At 33.6% G+C, this 20,947-nt stretch overlaps 1 protein-coding gene across 1 annotated transcript in view; it reads right to left on the bottom strand.

Moving 5' to 3' along the window:
- LOC115632553 (venom dipeptidyl peptidase 4-like) overlaps positions 1–20,947 on the bottom strand; it is a 78,572-nt gene that overhangs the window by 52,579 nt on the left and 5,046 nt on the right. Inside the window, exon 2 of the mRNA XM_030529768.1 lies at positions 11,518–11,609. The gene's annotated coding sequence lies outside the window, so the exon portion shown is untranslated. The remainder of the gene's footprint in view (positions 1–11,517; positions 11,610–20,947) is intronic.

The following is a 20,947-nucleotide window of genomic DNA, read 5'->3' as shown; positions in this document are numbered from 1 at the left end:
CAAAGTTTGTGCAATTTATTTCCGATTGCCAACTTTTACAGATGAATGCAAATATATTTCTTGTGGGAAAAATATTCTCATTATATTAGAATATGTGGCAATATATGTGAATCATAAATAAGTTTTTAAATAATAATCATAATCTATTTAAAAACGTGAAAGTGAAACGTATTCTTATAGTAGAAATAATTTGTTAAACATTTTAATGTCAATATTTAGCTTCTGCAGAAGAAAGGTAGAAAGTAAACAACGAATCCCTGCCATGAGGAAGAAACATATTTTCTCTCTCCTTTTCGTAACTTTGTACTCAACTTTGTATAGTGTGTTAGCTTCTTTTCTTTGAATCTATCATGCCAAGCTGCTTCAAAGCTAAGCTGTAAATTATACACTTAGTAATGAACCATCCGTCCATGGACGCCTTTTTTGCATATGCTGCAAAAAAGTCAGCTGACAGAAAAAACTAGTCGAATCGTCTTATGTAGCTGCCATCGCTATAAAAAAATGCACAAGATAAAGAGAGAAGAAAACCCTTAAAAAAGCAGCAGCCAAACTCTAAGCCGTAAGCGAGCAGGGAAAAAGCTCCTGCATGCACAATACATAGTACGGATATTTATGCGAGGGGTATGCGATGATAAATTTTCTTTTCGATTGTTATCGAAGGGTTGCTGCCACTTTATGAAATGTAGAGCACTGGAACTGCAACAATTTAATGAAATGTGAATGTGTTTCAACGTCAAGGTATTAAGAATCAAGAAATCAATGCTGATCTTGAGAGGATGTCTAAGATGGGAACGAAATAAATTAAAAATTAGATTAAATAAATAGTAATAAATAATACATTAAATAATCCGTAAATTTATAAAATGGTTAAGTAGGTTAATCAAATCGTATTAAATGTTTTTTATGAAACTTGTTTGTTTTTTGTGACTGGTGCAGTAATTTATAAGAATTTTTCGTGTCGCACTAATAATAATAATAAATAAATTTGACATTGCAAGAAAAACATTTTCAAGTGGCTTCGAGCTGAGACGTTAGCTAAGAGATGGTTAATCAGATTTGTTTCTCGCTATACTTGTATGTATAGTTTTTGTAAGCTGAATGAAAACTATACGATTCCTATTTTGCAAAAACAATTTTTCTTTGTAATCGAAACTAGCAACTTTTTAAAAAGTGAAATAGATAACAAATACATATTTGCACTCCAATTAAAATATATATGGTGCTATGTATAAGGCAACCAATAGGGACTTTCAGATAGCCCAGTTGCAGTTTTAACTTAAAATGCTAAAATATACAGTGGTTGGGTTCAGGGCGTTTAGACCATCAGCATTAAGTGTTGACCACGTCTTCGCACAAACACTCTCTTCAGAGCGTGAGAAAAGAAAACTCTAGTCAAAATATCAATACATGTTGACAACCAAACGTATGAAATGAAACAGAAAAAAGCAAAGAAGTGTGCTAAAAAATCACAAGAAAAAAGATTGAGTAACGAAATTAACTGAAGTACAAAAGAGTAGAGCCATGTAAAATGTAAACAATATTTCAACTTAAAATATTATATATTTTGTTAACATCTCTGTAAGAAAAAAGGGAGAAAAGCTGCTGTGCCGATCAAGCATACAAAAAAGAACTTAAAATATTAAATCTTTTGTTAACATACTACAAGTATATCTCTGTAAGAAAAAAGGAGAAAAAAGCTGTTGATCGGCATCAAGCATACGAAAAAGAAAATAAAATCTTGTGAAGTTCGAGCCACAAGCCCAACATCAGCAGAAGTAAATGAAACACGAAAAGTTAATAGACTGTGAAAACGCAATCTAAGCATAAGTTTAAAAAAAAAATGAAAAAGTATAGGTTTGGATGAACTATATTTAACTACTATTATTATACAATCACAATGCAGTTTTTTGTAGCATTGTTGGGTTAATTGTGTTGGAAAATAGTTTTGGGTATTACGGCGAATTTGTTTGATAACAGCCCTCGTAGCAATCAGCTGACGGCACTCGCAATTTCGACGACCACTTGAAGGGATTAGTGTCGCCGACCCACACAAATTGTTTTTAACTGCGCGGCTTTGCGCTTTTTGCAGTTTGCAGCTCCACTGCTGCAAATTGCCAGCTCATGAGTTGCAGTTGTTCTCGTTGGCTTTGTTGCTGTTATTGTTGTTGCAGTTGAAGTTTGGGAGCAGTTGGACACGAAAAATTCCAGTTGGACAAAACAAAAGCACTTACGCGATAGAGGCAGGAGGGCTGGTCAAGTCCTTAAAGTGTTTTGGCAGCCGCGTTTGTTCAGTGCGTCAATTAAATGTAACGCATTATTTGTATTTGTATTTTTTGTGCTTGGCTGTAAATGCTTGGCTTTTTCACTTACATATACTCGTATACGAGTACATAGCTTACTAACAAGCGCCATTTTGTCTGCTGCAATAAAACTTAAAAACAGTTTGGAGCAAAAATTTCTTTCCGTTTGGATACAACTTTATGAAACCGTAAATATTTATTATACAATAAGCACAAAAGTCAGTCGTTAGTGTGCATGAAGGCATTCAGCATTTATGTACACTTTGAGTTCAAGAGAGCTTACACTCTGTTGTATTTGAATGCAACTTTTGGAACTTTGTGTACTTTTGCTGTACCCTGAGTCTGTTGTGGAATTAAATTTGAAATCGAGTTTCAAATTCGTGCGATTGGTGTATGACATTTGATTGGCTACGTTTGTGAACATTCCAACTTCTTTTAAAAATGAAAATATAAGGTTTTATAAAATCGAAGTAGTTAATAAGTGTTGAAGACTTACGAATTTGAGAGTGTATTTTGCTATAAAGTTTGTTAAAGACAAAAAAAAATTCAAAGATGTAACGTGTTTCATTTTTTCGTAAAAATTATACATTAGTTATAGACAAAGGATTTTATATTTTCGGTGGAAATAAGAACGTGTTGTGTTCTGTTGAGAGTATTTATTTGTTGACAAAATAAATATATAAATATAGATAAGAACTATGCTGTATTCGAACAAAATATTTATGAATATAGTTATTGAAGTTATTGAAGTTATATACGTATATAATTAGATATTTTGGTAATTTCTATAGACTTTTTTAACCTTAAGTTTTAAATAATAAATTCTCTATTGTTTTGAATTTTTTTAAATTAAATAAAAGAGAAAAATTTTAATATTTGTTTATTGTAATTGTACAGTTGTTGCCTTTGATTTTAATTATAAACGAAATTTACGACATGTTGTTAAATCGGTAAATGAAATCCAAAAAACGCTTTCAATATTCAATTTAAAGTCTAATTTAATCAGTTAATGTATCAATATTATTAACACATTTTAAATTACATGAAGTAAGAAAAAAAACGCTTGACATTGCAGGTTTCGGAAAAAGTGTAAACATAATATATTATGCATTTGATATCCTCCATTTGTCGCTTTGTTTTTTTTTTTCATTTGTTGCCTTTTCAGTTTCCATTACAAATACTCGTACAATAACATGCCGCCTGCCCGATTTAAAGAGACAGTAATTGATTTGCTGTCCGTTTTCATTTGCCGCTTTCTTGCTTTTTATGGCATTTTTGCCATTTTTTGAGTGGCTTTTTGTTCGAGCCCAACTCACAAAATTATTGAAGTATATAACCTGAGGTTAATCTCATTCCTTTTTTATAGCCTGTACCCAAAGGGTGAAAGGCTATACTAGTTTTGTGCGCATGTATGTAACACACAGAAGGAGGCGTGGCAGACCCCACAAAGTATATATATTCTTGATCAGGATGAGAAGCCGAGTCGATATAGCCTTGTCCGTCCGTCCGTCTGTCCGTCTGTCCGTCTGTCCGTCTGTCCGTCTGTCCGTATGAACGCAAGGATCTCAGAAAGTATAAGAGCTAGAATAACCAAACTTGGTTTCCATATTCTCCTAAGACCGAGAAAGTACGAGTTTGAGTTTTTTTTCGATGCACCCCCCCACTCCCCCGCAATTCGTGTTTTTTCTTAACACTTCCGTAATTCTCGGAATTTTGAAATAAATTTTGGTAGGTACATCCAGTTAGTACTAATGTGTCCGTGTGCCAAATTTCATCATGATAGGTCAATTCTGAAGAAAGTTATAGCCATAAGTAAAATCGCTGCTCATGCGCTGCCTCTGTCGGCAGCGCTGCCCGCAGCTGTTGTTGTTGTTGCTGCTTTGGTTCAACTTTGTGCTGCATACATACACGCATATAAACACGCATAGGTACGTGATGTAAATGTATGCTGTTAAAACTAAACATAAACATATATTCTAATTTAATTAAATTAATTAATTCATTAATTTTTTTTAATAATTTAATTTTTTTTTTAAATTTTTTTTTTTAATTTTTCTTTTTTTGTGGAGAGTACAGGCTATTTTACTGTCGGGCTTGCTCGACTGTAGCGTTCTATCTTGTTTTTGTACTTGATTTTGTTTTTTGTGTGTTTTAAAATTTGAATAATAAAGCTATTTGTTTGTTGCGTGCCCTTGAGTTGTTCTGTAGGCTTAACAAAAAAAATGTGCTCGAGAAACATCTAAATCAGTTTTCCACGTGGTATTCAATAAAAAACTTCAGATTTTGGCTTCGATGCTGTCGTTTTAAATTACACAAATATTGTTATGTTTGTGTGAGTGATGCCAGCTTCTTACTTATACTTATATATACATATCAGATATATATTTGAATTTATATAATTCTATTTTATTCGGTTTTTCGTTTTATGAGCAACGACTGGCGACTCAAAGGTGTGGGGTTTTATGCATCTTTAATGTTTACATAAAGTTCAAGATCGTAAATTTTTTATATGTTTCACTTTTTTCCGGCACATTATTGAAACTAGTTTATGACTGGGGCCGGGCTATCTTTTCATTTAACTAACTGACCAAAATTTTATTACCGTTTGTTGCTGTTGCCTCGTTGGGTCTATTTATTAAATGAACGCACTTTGCTTTACGGCTGACATTAATAAGCTTTGCGGCACACACATATTAACATTACACACTGTACAGTGCGAGTGCGAGTACGAGTACGTGTATGTGTGTGTGTGTGTGTGTGTGTAGATGGTGGCAAAATTGTGTTGCCTACTGCAAGGCGCAATGAGAATGCCGACAGGCGACGCTTATATTAAATTAAATTTATATGCTTATTTATGAACATGCAACAATGAAATATTTTGCGACAAATAAAATTTGTGCGCCAGCTGTATGTGTAGAGTAGCTACGAGATGTGTGGGGCGAGGAAGGGAGGGAGCGGAGTTTTGCTATTTAGTTGAAACTTATGGAGGCAACGTAAAAAGCAAGCAACCACAGAAACTTATTTTAGTTATTTCTATTAAAGACTTGGTTGCTTTTAAGCGTTCGTTTTGTTGCCCTTCAATGCCTTTCTTTGTTGCAGTTGTGTGAGACCGTTTTTGTTATTTTTTTTGGGAATAGGGGAGAAAGCATGGGGTATTTAAGATATTTTAAGAAAAAGTAAAGCAAACCTACAAAGTGAAAGGAAACGCTTTTAGCAAAATGCAATTGTAAATCGATTCAAAGAGATTGCTAAGGAGGGCAGTAAGGAAAAAGACGACTAAATTTCGTTTTGTTATAAGTCAGAAGGGCTAAAAAGAAACTGATAGGTAATGAAGGTAAGAATATCGCAACAGAAAAAGATCAGCATAGCGACGAATGATAAAGGGTTAATTACAAGAAAAAGGTTCTTATAAAGTCTCTCAATACAATAGATTTATAGAAGAATCGAAATTGATAAAAAAGAATAAAATATTGATTGGTGAAAGGGAACTGTAAATGAAGGAAGAAGGACTGAGAGTTAGTTATTATTTGTTTATAAAGAAATTAATGGAAGAGGGTGAGTAGCTTTGGCACGCGGAAAAGTTTCCTTTTAGTATTAGTATTCCATTCTACTTAAATGCTTTTATAAAGATAGATAGAATATAAGAAATCGATTTATGTGAAATATTGAAATATCTATTTGTTTGTTTTCAGTTCCCCTTCCTTTCAATTGAGCAGTGCTGTGGAGTTGTGGTTTTATGACTTTTTCGTACACATCCATCTTATTTGTGTAACAATTGCGTCTTATTGTGTCTCCTCTACCATGACTAATATGATTTCATTAAAAGGTAGTTGTCGACATTTCTTTTACACCAACTGTCTTAATCACTCTCATGTTACTTCGTACTCCCTTTTTGCCCTTCGAATAATTGTTTTAGTCTCTTTTGGAATGCATTCATTCTACTTGGCTGGCTGCTTATCTTCTTCACTTATGCTCGTAGACTTATTCTAGCTGGCTTTTCTATTTGCCATTTGCTATTGACGGCAAAGCTTTGCTGTACTTCAGCTGCCATATAAATACTCAGTTACTTTAGTTCATCCTTCGTCTTAGTATTGCCAGCTCCCGACTAATCAAACTGAAAGCCTTAGGGCACAGCTCATTACAAACGACAATGGCACAAAACATAAGCGCCGGCAAAACTATAAATTAATGGCAAAAAAAGGCATAAAAACATGACCATACACACATACTAGTACCTAGTGGCAATACTTTTAGAGAGACCGACCAACAAATTAACAGTAGCAGTAGTTGTAACGGCAACATCGCTTTGTTTCTCGCCTGTTCACAAACACCCATACATACAGCAAACTGTTACAAGGTCCATAAGGCTTTGTTTAGTGTTAGCTATACGAGTATAGCAGATATATGTACATACTATATACTGATGCATATAGCTACAGCTTTGACCAGCCGTCTTTATTGTTGCCCGCACTCAACGCGTCGTATTCTTTGTTTTGTGGCCCAACTAATTTTAAGTCTTCTGTTTACACAATCTACCAAAAATAGTTACAAATTTAAATATTGATTTTATTTGGCAGCCTCGCTTTGCGCTCTGCTCCACATTAAAGCATTTTACTCTGCAAATATTTGCCACAATACGAAAAGGTGCAAATAATTTTCATCGTTTTGTGGGCATTTTCTGCTGGTAAGTATCTAAGATTGTGTTCTTTGGCAAACAAGTAACGCATATTTTAGTCAGTTTGTTTGAGCAGATCCTGGCCGAATGGACATTCTGGCCACAGTGGCAGTCTAGTTACAATTTACATACATCTACAATTGTGCATAATTTGCGTATCTAATGAAAATTTCTGTGAAATTTCCAAAGGCAAATACAACGAAAGTTTGCGTATGTCGAAGAGTAAAATACACACAAGTATTTGGACATCGATTGCGTTAAAACACAAACAAAATATTGCCTAGTCAGGCAGCATTATATAACATGACTATTTGGATTACCATTCAATTTGTAAAACAACTTATTTACTATGCCATTAATCTTATCGCCTTTTAGTTAAACAAAAAGCCATCTAATCGAGCAAATCTTATCGCCATTGTCACAAGGCACTTAAACAAAGTCCACTTCAAAAGTGAAAGATTTATTGTTAAGCAATCAGACGGCATGATTATTAAAAGTCAGCTATGAACGAATTACAAACTCGACACGGCCAGTATCTGATTGACTGTTTTTTGTTTTACAATCTACATACAAGTATATGTTAATATGTGAAGGATAACCTTACAATATTTGTGATGTGAGAAAGTAATGAATGTTTTTTGCATTAATATATTTTTTGAATTTTTTGAAAATTATAAATGAAGAATGAATTACCAAAGCAGCACTTGATTTAATTCATTGCCGTGGCCACTGAATGAAGAAAATATTATGTGAAACCATTGGAGAATAATATTGAAGGGGAGGGGGGAACAACCTCACCCTCGCTTTGGCTTCAAATGGGGGCATATTAAACAAAAACCTTGCATAGTCCGTACAAATCTAGTTACGAATAAAATAATGAGTCTGGCTATTTGCCAAGCTGCGTTCTGTTATTTTCATTTTAAATGGAAATTTGTTTTACATAAAATTAATTACCAGATTTGTTTGAGGGATGCGAAAAAGTTAATACAGCCAAGAAAATGCTTAAACTGGCTTTAAATCTATTTGGAGTAACTTTTAAAGATCTTTCATTGAAATTGGAAATATAAGTTTGTAAAGATATTTGACAACAGCTTTACAACAATTAATTATCTTGTGCTAAATTTCTTAGTCGTCATAACTTATGTTTAAATATATTTGAAGAGTTTTAAACAAAACAAGTTTACTTAAATATATACAATCGAGCTGCTGTTACATTTTCTTAATTTATATTGAATTGAAAAATTGTTTGTGTTCTAAGAACAAGTAATAAGGTCATTTAGTTTATCGTTTTAGGAGATTAGCTTATCAATTTATTTGTTAAAACAGATGCATATTGCGCTTATTACTTAAAAAAAGCTGCATATAGTATAATAGCAGCAACACAATCCAACACATCTATTACAAAATATTAAAAAGTGCACGATTATCTTTTGTTCATTCATGGAAGTGTCTATTAATAAGTATGATGAGTTGGGGATTTTTTTTTGCTTTCGAGTATATGGAGAATCATAAATTTCCCCATAGTTGCGGGGTTGTTGTGTTGCAAAATATTAGAATTATGGAGCCACGCTCTACACTAAGCGCTTTCAGTCGTCTTCGTACTCGAGAAACTAACAAAAACTGTGACGCTCACTAAAATTTATACAACCCCTCCGATTAGATAAGGCACGCTCCCCTTTGGGCCATAAACGTGAAGATTTGATTAAATTAATAGCACCGTCAACTCTGATGCATTGAAGATTCTGAGACAAGTGCTTAAAAATTTGGCGGAGTTTAAAACTAAACAAAGGCGGATGCTCCTGGTCTAGAGTTGGATGCTGAGCAGGAAGGCTACACCAGCGGGAATAAGAACTCTTTATTTTGTTGAAGCAAAATTACGGTAATTGTAAGCGTAATCAAATAAATTAGACGAGTACGTGCAAGTGCGTTATTTTCAGCACATTAAGTGCTGTTATTGTTGCCACTGGTAAACAGACAGACAGACTGATGGACTGATGGACTGATGGACTGGGTGACTGCATGAATGAATGAGTGGGCAGAGACTCTAAACTGAATGAATGAATCAACTCGACGCGTTGTAATAAAAGCAGCAGATCTCTCTGTCGCTTTTTCAACATTAAGACAATCATTTTAATTGAAGTGCCACTTTGTGAGTGTGCAAGTGTGTGCTTGCGTGTGTGGGTGTGTGTGTATACAGTCCCATTTACAGTTACATACACTTATAAGTACATACATATATGTATTTATTCACATCCACGTTCACATCTCGTCTCGTCGCGCATTCTTAATGGCATTGCGATTCTGGCTGGGCAAGTGGTCCGGCATTGGGTTACTCTAAGCGCTTAATAAAAAGTTTGTTTGCCGCTTAAAATTGTTTTAGTTTTATTTTATTTTATGTTTTTTTTTGTTGCCATCTTTTGGGATTTCTCTGTCATTCCACTGGGTTTGCTGCACAAAATGCACTCAAATGTTGTCGCATTTTAGTTTTAAATCGCTCGAGTTTTTTTTTACAATTCTGATGTAACAGCTGGCAGAGATCGCTCGACAAGCTTGCTAATGCGAATGAGAGCTTTGCGTTACACCACACAAGTCAGAATAAAGTGACTTGCACACTCTTTAAAGCATTACCCAGCATCTGGGCTATGAATAGTATTCAAAATCTGGAGTATAAGGCAGACCCCAATAACTGCGCATATTTTTGATTGGCAAGACATTTATTAGTCTCTCTTCAATATGTTTGTGGCATGTTTGATTGCTGTCTCTATGAACGCTAGCACTTTGTAAGCTTTTATGACGCTTCTGCCATCCAGCAGATGCAAATTTGATTGCCAGTGGCAAAAAGCAAAGGAGAAGAGCAAACCAAGTTAGCCACACACTGATGATTATTGGCAGCCATCATATATTTCTTGAAAACTTTCGCATGTCGAAGAAATCTTACCATCAACCAATTAGCTTCACATCTTAAGAAGCAGCAGCATTGCATTACAACAGTGCCTTGTGTGCTCAGTATAGAGTTTTGGGAGACAACAGTAGGGTGCAGAACTATTTTCATTTGTTCAAAACATACTTTTGCAATTAGGCAGCACATTTATAAGCTAAGGAATTTGAAAAATATCTCCTTTCTACTCCACTCTTGGCAATTTGACTTTTTACATCGAAATAGTTGTTCCTTGTTTTCAAAACTTTTTCCTACTTTCGATGCTGAATTTTATAAAGGTGTATTATATTGTTCTGTATTGTTTTTCCACTCAGCAGAACAACTTATTTTAATCTGCTCTGCCAATATTTAAATTGAACATTGAAATTGGTAAACATTAAAAGTAAATGAACAGCTGTTCGATTGGGTGAATGGCATTCCATGCCGAGTAGAGAGTTGCAATAAAAAGTGACCACACTTTAGAATATTCTCGTTTTTTAGTCGTTGATATAACTTCCAATTCCAATTCCTTTCTTAGGGATCTCCCATCCATAAAAATAAGGATATTATTTGGCATTAAAGGCTTAATTTAATTGTCAACATCCGTTCTATTTGGTTTTATTTTTAAAATCCTTAACTAGTATGATAGTTTTCTCATGTTTTCAAATATTTTAATATAAATCTATTGATGTCTTTGTTGATTTAGCTAATTGTGTTTGAAACCCACGCATTGGGGTTTTTATGGCCATGTAAAGCCATAAAATTGAAAAAAAAGATATTTATTTATTTATTTTAAAAATGTATTTTTAAATTTTCTAGGGTGTACGGATAGGGTACAGGTCTGGTTACAGTGCAACACCATTTGAAGTAAGGAAATTATTTCATTTCTTTTGAGATTAAAATATTTAAGTTAAAGTTTCATTATTCAAGTGGTTGAGAGAAAAAACTCCGATATGAGCTACTTTGGATTGAAAGTTCCAGTATATAGTCTCTTCTCTAAGCCGCACAAGTTTCTAATAGTTTAAGCAGTATTTCTCAAACCAATTGTATTTAGAATATACACATTCAATGGAATATTCTCATAGCGAAATGAAATGTCAAAACTTTGTCGACAGCCGACAGATGAGCTGGAAAAAAGTAGCTGTGCTGCCAGATAAGCGATGAAGCCGATGATTTATAAATCAATGATTAACTTTTCTTGAAAAGAAGAAGTAATTTATTAATTCATAGGCACAGTCTGTGTTTGACTGTGACTTTTAGATTTAAGCAAACATTTTATTGACTCTGAACATAAATATAAATTCCAATACTCGTATATATCTATAATGCGTTGTGTGCATGTTGTCGACAGATATTGCATAAAAGCGTATTTATTTGATCGAAAATAAATGAAGAACAGCACAATTAACATTATTTGCAAAGCGTGATAAATTTAATTTAAACAACAGTGCAACAAGTGCCATTCGAGTTTGTGCATTATACGCTTATTTTGGCAAACCGCGAAGCGCTTTTCATGTCCACCACAGATATTTCAATTACCACAGAAGCCGCAGCACAAAATCGGCATAATTAAATAGCTGTATTAATGAAATGTTTTTGTCTATATACCAGGCATATGTACTTACCATGTGAAGCTTCTTCATTTACATATGTCCGTGGATATTTGCATAAACTGCACGTTTTTCAGTTGTATTTTCACACCCGGCCGTGGCAATCGCTTTAAAGAAATATTGATATTGTGTTAATTCCACTAATTATTTGCTTGTTTTGTTTTGTTTTTTGAAGTATTTATTCGCGTATTTAAAATAATAATAATCGATTGAATGCATGTTTTCAGTAATTATTTATACGTGAATAATTTAATTAGCTAATAAGTTGTTGAAAGCACATACATATTGTTTTTATACCCTGCTGTCGGGTACTCTGGTAAAAAGGGTACTTATATTAGGTGAAAAATATGTAACAGACAGAAGGTAGCATTTCCGAGATCATAAAGTAGTATGTATATATATTCCTAGTCAGCATGACGACACAAATGTAATTAGAAGTAATATGTCCATTTGTCTGGATGTATGCCTGCATTTCGGAAGCAACCGACCTCAAACTTGGTATGTACAACACGAGTTTAATAGCTTTTGTTTCTCCGACTACAGAATTTATCTATTTTTTTTTTCAATTTTTATCCACATCGATAAATGTTAAGAACATTTATTGGGGAAGCAATTTTTTTTCTGTTCGCTTTTTACTTTGAAACGGCAGAATTGTTTGGGTATAGAGTATATATATATACAGTCTGGTTTGTTCTACCGTTAAATTCTCTCTTTTTTTTATCACAATTATCTAACAAGCTAGTTAATTAATTTGCAACAAATTTTGGTATACTTTAAAAGCGAGCGGGCAAGCGGGAGTTAACAGAGGATTAAGATAAATATTGTAAAAAACGGCAATGGATTTTAACCAAAAGTTTTAAACATTTGTATTTGACTTGGCAACAACTGCAAAATTAATAAGGAATAGTTAATAACAGAATTATAATTATGTTCAAAGACATTCAACATAATTTGCTAAAAAATAATATGTATATTAGCAAATTAATATTTTATTATTAAATTTTTACTGTAAATTGTTTCCGGCTGTGCTGAATAATCAAATGTATACTGAAAATACATTGATTGAAAATACAATCTGCCATCACCTGACGACTGAATGCTGATGAATGTTGTATAACCACTCCAAATTTTGATGAAACCATATTTAATAATAATACTAAATAAAATTAGCGCTGATTGTCATTTAGTTTATTTTGCCCAAAACTTTATCGATCGTAAATGTATTTAGCTGTGCTATAGAGTGCTACATTAAATTATTCATTATTCATTTATTATGTGCATTGTTAACCAAATGCATTTGTTTAGCAATTTACAAAGCGCGGATTTTGTTGTATCTTAAATTCAATTCAGAAACTGCTCGGCTTTATTTATCAATTGAGCGCCGTATCAGTAATGCCATCATCTTTACTCTCTTGAACACACAGTACTATCACTGTACAAGATTATGCCACAATGTGTTCTACACATATGTATGCTGGTTTCCCATAACATTTGAATAGGACTGGTTGCAACGCCCCCATGCCCGCACCCCCGCCGCTTTTCAAGGCTTCTGCTTCAACACGTCGTCGCATTAACACAACGTCAAGTTGTTTAGCATATAATTTAAATATCAAGTGGGCGGAGGCGTGAGGTTATGGACTGGCCATTGAACATATGCCACATTGAAGTGTGTGCATATTTTACCATTTGACCCGTGCTCGTCCTCGTTGTTACTCTTGTAGCTTTCAATGTTAATTATACCCTCATTACGCAGCCTTGTATACATAAGTCATGAAAGCGAGTCTGCTATACCCGTACACAACACAAGAGAAAACCTCCTGACTTACATGCGAAAAAAATGAGAAACATTTGCTCATTTACTTGCAACATTTTATTATAAATATGAAAATTAATCACTCAGCAAAACAGCGACCCCCCTTTTGGTCAGGCTCAGCCAAAAAGAGAAAACATTGGAGCTTACAAAAACTAATTTATATGCCATTTTAATGGCAACATAATTAGCTCATTTACAGCCCGCGTATGCTCGTTATGGAATGTATATTCGTGTGTGTGTATGTGTGTATGCGTGTGAGTACATAGGCACATCACTTGAATAGGTACAATAACACTTTGAAAGAAACCTCTCAAATGTCTCTAGTAAAGAAATTGTTAGTATACAAAAACCAAAGTGGAATTCAAAAATAATTGCAAAAATGTTGTTTTTTATTCAACATTAAGAAATAAAAATAAGAACAATGATCTTTACTTCATTAAAATTTAATTTAATAGCATGTTGTAGAAGATTGGAAATAGTTGAAAATATATTTTGATAGCTGCATGAGTATAGAATCAAGACTCACACATTTGTTATGTAAAAGAAAACATAAAGTAATAGGCCATAGGATAATTACAGAAACATTAGACACATTAGAAACATTAGAAGCATTAGTAGTTGGGATTTTTAACAACTCTGTGGAAACTTTGTGGTGTAATGTAGTTTAATGTTAAAGCTATGCTTGTAATGTAGTTAAAAGTTAACTGGGCCAACAGAGTACGTATGTTCTATATGTTCTGTTTGTTCAACTTAAAATTGTTTGATATTTGCTAGAAAACCGAAAAGTTTAAATAGTTGTAAAAATAGTTATTGTTTGCCTTAAATTTGTATCGCTTGCCACAAAACGTTCATTCATAACCAATTCTTGTTGCCATTTGTATCAACACATCGCTGTAAGATAACATAATGTTATTTGGCTGCGTCTGCTACGCTCTCTGGCTCTCACCAGCACAATGTAACTTGACAGCGCTCTTTTGCTCTCATTGCAGCGGCTGATCTGCAAATGCAGGTGTTGTGAGCAGAGCTTTCTATCGACTCGCCTAATTAGTTGTTGTTGCTCTGTTACGAGTAGCTCCACACAGTCAATTCGATCTTTTGTTTTTGTTGCAAAGTTTGCAAATGACAGTTGATAATGAACTTTAGAATGTTGTTGTGTTCTTGAAGGCCAACTTTTTTCATGGCTGGTTAAGGGCTTGACCAGAGATTACAAAACAGGGACAACAGTTACTATTTCCTTAGACATAAGAGACTAAGAAAATTTTGAACATAAGTACACACAATGTACATCAATTCTCTTCAGCAGTTCTAAACTCATTATTTTAGTAATACAGATAATCGTGGCTGTCAGAAATTGTATTTAAATTTATTTAATTTTTGTAGTTAAAAAATTCTCCCAAGTTGATAATAAACTTTAGAATGTTGTTGTGTTGTTGCAGGGCAACTTTTTTCATGGCTGGATAAGGGCTTGACTATAGATTAGAAAACAGGTCAAACAGTTACTATTTCCTTAGGCATAAGAGACTAAGACTTTTTAACAGACAAACATCAATTCTCTTAAGCGGTTCAAAACTCATTTATTTATTTAACTAATACAGGTAATAGTCAGAAATTGTATTTAAATTTATTTAGTTTTTGAGTTACAAATTTTTTCCCATTTCTTGTGCGCTTAAATAATTTCTTAAACTATGATATCACCTTTTGAAATATCTTCATCGAAGTGAAAATTTCGGTACCAAAACTAAAAGAAAGTGGTATAGTTTTTCAACTGTTTTCAATAAAAACAATTTATTTATTATGAAAATTCACTTTAAGTGAATTTCATTATATGCTGCACCCAAAGGCTATAGTATTACTTTTTCATTTTCCATTTATCATTTTTTTATGAAAGGAATTGTACCTATTTGAGTGCGCGGCAGTGTGCGTGTGCACACAAGGCACACCTTTTCCTTTTCCGACATCCTTTTGTTTGGTCGTGCCGCCTGGGCGTCATGTCAAAGTTAAACATGGGCGACTGTTAAATAAAAAGCACACAACAGCAAATAAACAGCGGACCCTTGAAAGGCCTCTGAAAGCCTCCTTTTGGTTTACTTGGTTTTTGGCTTTTAATGCGAGGTGCCTTTTTCATTTAACGCTCGAAACATTTCGCGCATACTAAATTAGGCAATGAAATTTGCTCGGCGTTCACCTTTGAATGGTGGAAACTATGTCAGGACCCAGATAGCAGCACACATTGCGGCAATTTTGTCAAATCAGCCTTGAAAGTCATTTTTGTGCCAGGCACTGGCACTCCAAACTAAATGTTCAATTGGCCATAGAGACAAACGGATAGCCAGACAGACAGGCACAGACAGCGAAAAATGTTGGTTTTATTTTCATTTGCCTGCCAAACGGGGCCACTTGAATGCGCAATGAAGTTTCTGATTTTGTAGTGCCATAAAGCAACAATAACTGCAGCAGCAATAACAACAGATTTGCATGAATTTAACAAATTTTAAATCATGCTATTTGCTGTGGCTTCAAATTCAAAAGGCTATCGTTGAAAAACGCATTCATTTGTGGCTTTTTCGTTATGAGCGCCAATATGACTCAGAAGTTGACATTTCTGTCAGCGTTCATTTTCGTCTGTTGGCATTATTTGATCAGAGCATAATTATGAAAATGTAATTATGAAATTTAATTTCGCATTGTAGCTGTCGCTTTTTTAACTACACTAATTGCGTACAGTTTTTCTTGTGACCAATATACGAGTAATTGTATTCATTTGTGGGAAAAAGATACTGAGAATGGAAACAATTAACTTACAATTAAGCTATGTAATGACGAAGGCTTTACAATAAAGTTATAAGTTATAGCGTGAAAAGCTATCACTATTATATAAGAACGTAAAACAAAATACCTAAATACATAATACCAATTAGGAAATGTTGAGCATATAAATAAAATTAATTAGAATTACTATATGCATAAGAAAATTGGAGAGGTTTTTTTCATGTCAATGCCTCTTCACAAACATAGCTGATTGAAGTTACGTTTGATGTTACTATTTCGCGATTCATTCCAATAGAAAAGGAAGAAATAATTGAAAAACAAAAAAAGTGGTTTCTTTTATAATGACAGCAAAATAGTAGGTTTCGATAATGGCGTATCAGTTCTTGTTCTTGTTTATAGAGAAAAGAGAGTCGATTTCAAAATACTGCTCTATCTCTCTTATATATAGTAGAATACATCATAAACAAATGTAAAAGTCAATGTGCGTTAAGAAAATTAAATTTCTATATTTGAATCAAATCTTCTACCTGCAAAGGATTTGTTGCAAAGGCGGCAATGGATAAAAAAGTGCACGATTTTCTTGTCCTAGCCCCATACACATCATTTGTGTGCGTTCGTTATTTTTTATTCGTTCGTCTCTGTGCGGTTTTGCTTCTGTGGTTGACTCGGTGGTTTTGCTGCCGTTCAAGCGGTGGCTGTCTTTAAATTGCTTCAATTAATTTTTGCCATTGTTTTCGGCCGCTTTTATACAATAGTATCTGTTAATGGCATGATTTAATGTAAATGACAGTTTATTAAAACATGAATAAGCTTACGTAATCCAATGGTTTAATGTATTGCATTAACATGAATTATTCATAAATTTTTTGTTTCATCCTTCCGTGCTTTTATTTTAAATGTTACTTTGGAGAAACAGTCTATCAAAAGTTTAAATTAAATGTATGTTTTAGTCAAAATGCAGTTTATGGTCTAGAATCGGAAGACTATATATATTGCTATTTATTCGAGGTGTTTGTTTTACATATTTATGTAGCACATGAATAATTAATACAGTGAATGTTCCAGTGTAAAAATCTTTGGGCCTGTCAGAATTAAAACAAACTTTTTTTTGTTGCAAATAACGATTAAGTTGCTCACCAAAAATGATGGGAATTGCGTATGTAAGCCACTATTTTAAAATTGAACTCTAATTTAAATGGGGCTTATATAAATAAATAAATGAGAATAAATATTGCTAAAAGTTTATTCAAACTAAATGCAGTTTAATGCATAGTATATGATATCTGTGATTAACATGCCACTTTCTGAGCTATACTTGTAAGGCATTGCATTCTGAATTCGCAGCACACAATGTGGATAAGTTTTTGGTAACCATTTCAGGCTCAATTCATTGTCATGTTAATATTTACTCATTTACTCTTCCTAACCCAAATACTCGTAATGTGTGAGCCATAATAGTACACTATGTATTTAGTCTTACTTCATCGTTAGGTAAATCAATATATAGTTTCGTTCGTGCTACCTTTTGTTTTACTAGCCACTGTACTTTCTGCATATTTTATACATAATTTAATTATATGCTTCCAAGAAACTAAGCCCTGTATTGGAGTTTTACAAGTTCAAAAAAATTAGAAATTAATTTATATATAATTTATGACGCTGATTAATATTTTGAAATTCAGTGTGACATTTGAAAATAAAACAAAATGATTGCCAGCATTTGTTGGAATTTATATCTGCTTGCACTTTTTCTTAGCCAGTCCTGCCTTACTTTGAAAATAAGGTTTTTAAACTTCTAGCTTGCTTATTTGTTTGATTCTAAAATGCTGCCAGTAAACACAACCCCTTCGTTTCGATTCTTCTTATGTTTACATGTTTTTTTTTCTTACATGTTTTTCTTATACCTATAGGCTGAGCTGTCGGAATAAAATTTTGCTACATCATAATTAATTCAAAATAAGTCAGTTTTGTTCGGGGAACGCGAAAGCGAATTCAACTTTTAAGACATGTGTAAAGCACTTGTCATAAAACTGCAACCAAGCAGAAAACTCAACAAAGCCCCTCTGGCATTTGTCATGCAGTCTATCTATAACGTCGATATAGTAGTGTAAATAAGCAATTTCTGTCTACAAAACTTCAATATGGCTTAAGTGCGGCACAAAACAGGTTTTTCTTTTCTTTTTCTCCACATACCAGTATATAAATTAATTTATTCAAGACGCGTTTCTGAACTTTTGCTTTCTGTTTGCTTGACGCGCGCCGGCTTACATAATTTCACCATACAATGCGAAAAGCAAATATCTATAAGAAATTGAAAAAAAAAAAAAACAAAAAAGGAAACAAAAACAAAAAGAGAAATGATATTGAAAACACTCTTTACTAACGAAAATGTTGTTAACTGCCAACAGATAACAGAAACAAATAAACTAATTGCATAAACATAGACATATTTGTTGCCTCAGAAAAACAAAATCAAATTGAGTTTACGAATATTGAGCTGAACAAATAAACAAAATGAAATCAGTTAATTGGGTTACATTTATTTTATATTATTTGCTGTAAGCGATGCTTCATTTAATGCATCACAAAAAGTGCCAACTCAACCTTTAAATACTCATTAAAGGGTGCAAACCCGTACGTATATACATACTGTATAATATTACAGTACATTACTATTCAATAATTGCTAAATAACTTGCGAGAGTTTTTTTTAGTAATTTAATTATATTCTAATACTTGTTGTAGCGTTAAATTGTTTTTTTTTTTTAATGTGCAGAGAAACATTGCTTTGAGCTGGTACCTTTTTTTAAATGGTTGTCTTAATTGAAATTTATATCTGAATTCGTTCATTATATCATATAAGTACAGAAACCATTCTCAGCTAAAACTAAAACTCTATCTTTCTATCAGTTATATTCTAATATGGTTTCTAATACTTTTAGAATAATTTAAAATCTTTTTAATTTTTAATTTACTTTAAATAAATAAAGTAATTAAAGCTTACTTCATGACAATTTCGGAGAAAGTATAAAAGCTGTTAAAAGCGAAAAGTCATAAGAAGAAAATATTAAATACTGACAAACATGGGTTTCGAAAATGCTGGAATATTCCCTGACTATTGTACTGGGAAAAATATTTGTAAAATATGCAAATGCCACAAAATACGTTTTTATTTTTGGTACAGACGTAGGTGCGAAAAGAGACAACACGCTGCTATCTATATATACGAGTATAATTAAATAATATAAAGTTGCTTTTTTTGGGGCTTAAGACGACTCAAACTACTACCTACTTTTGTTGCTAGAAGTACTCAAATGTAGTGCAAATTGTATTTCTCAGAACTCTGTCTACCAGCCGTTAATTAATCTTTAAGAGCTGAGAAGCGTACACAATATATTTGATCGTAATATCGCGATAATAAGCTCAATTAAATGGCTATTAAAGTTAATAACGTATCCATAAATTGTATCAATGCGATTGGAGCTTATCATATACTAGCCAAATGCGGTGGAATAAGGAACCCTTTCATATTTAAAAACTATTGATAACTTTGGCATTTATTGGCGTAAAAAACATGTTCATACTCAAAGAAACATCATGATGGATAAAAATAGCATCAGAAAGTTATGCCAGTTTATTATTTATAGGTATTTTTCTATACGAGATCTGTTGAAAATCAATACAAACATAAGTACCAATGCACGCATGTTAATATAAGCAGATAATAATCTTATGTTATCTACAAGTTATCTGTCACTGTTGCATACGAATGTAAGCATAAAGAATATGTATAGCAAAAGTGTCAGTCTCCAATAAAACTCTAAAGCGAACAGACGCACGGCGGTCCGCGACTATTGTCTTTTACTTTACTCCTACTGAGCCCTTCCCTTTTCAGCGAATATATAATCTATTCAATAGGTTATGGGCCCAGGGCATATAGGCTCATAGGAGAAGTTCAAAGTATTGTGAAATAGTAATCGTTTGGTGACTCAAGAAATATAACATTTAAAAAATGAGTGCGCTATATCAAATAGACAAATTGGAAGAGCATAACTATGACTCATGGAGCATACAGATGCGATCTGTCTTAGTGCACGCGGAATTGTGGAGTGTGGCATCAGGTGCTGAACCTAGTAATACTGAGAGTTCAAGGCCAAAAGATGAAAAGGCATTAGCAATTATAACGCTAAGTGTAAAAGCTTCACAATTGGGCTTCATTAAAAATTGCAACACTTCGTACGAGGCATGGAAAAAGTTAAAGGACGTTCATCAGCCGAGTGGACCTGTACGGAAAGTGTCGCTGTACAAGAAATTGCTAGGCAAACGCATGTTTCAAGGCCAAAGCATTTCAAGTTACATACACGAATTTAACGAAATTCTGGATGGTTTGTGTACAGTTGGCATCGAATTAAATGATGAGTTAAAAACAATCGTGTTGTTGTCAAGCTTGCCCGAACCATACGAAAATTTTGTCGTCGCCATTGAGACGCGTGACAATTTACCGTCATTTGATGTGTTATGTATCAAGCTGATGGAAGAGGGAGAGCGCAGAGGCAATGCAGATGGAGAGAGCGAGAATGCAAGAGCATTTATAGCTACGCAGCAGATCGTCGCGCATTCCAAAGCGAATTCAAAAAGGAATTCAAAAATCGTCGTTTGCTACAACTGCGGCGAAAAAGGGCACTACAAGGCACAGTGCAAGCGTGAGAAAATTCGCGGTGAAGGGAAAAAGCAATCGACAAAGAAAGAGATGGAAAAGCAGAGCAGCTTGTTAAATGCGTTGGACGTTGGAAAGATAGAGAACAACATGTGGTGTCTGGACAGCGGAGCAACAAGCCATATGTGTTGCGATAAGACGTTATT

The sequence above is a fragment of the Scaptodrosophila lebanonensis genome, unplaced genomic scaffold (assembly GCF_003285725.1).
Source record: "Scaptodrosophila lebanonensis strain 11010-0011.00,11010-0021.00 unplaced genomic scaffold, SlebRS2 tig00001415-arrow-pilon, whole genome shotgun sequence".
NCBI lineage: Eukaryota > Metazoa > Arthropoda > Insecta > Diptera > Drosophilidae > Scaptodrosophila > Scaptodrosophila lebanonensis.
Note: the sequence above shows the minus strand (reverse complement) of the source record. Positions and strands in the feature narration are given on the sequence as shown.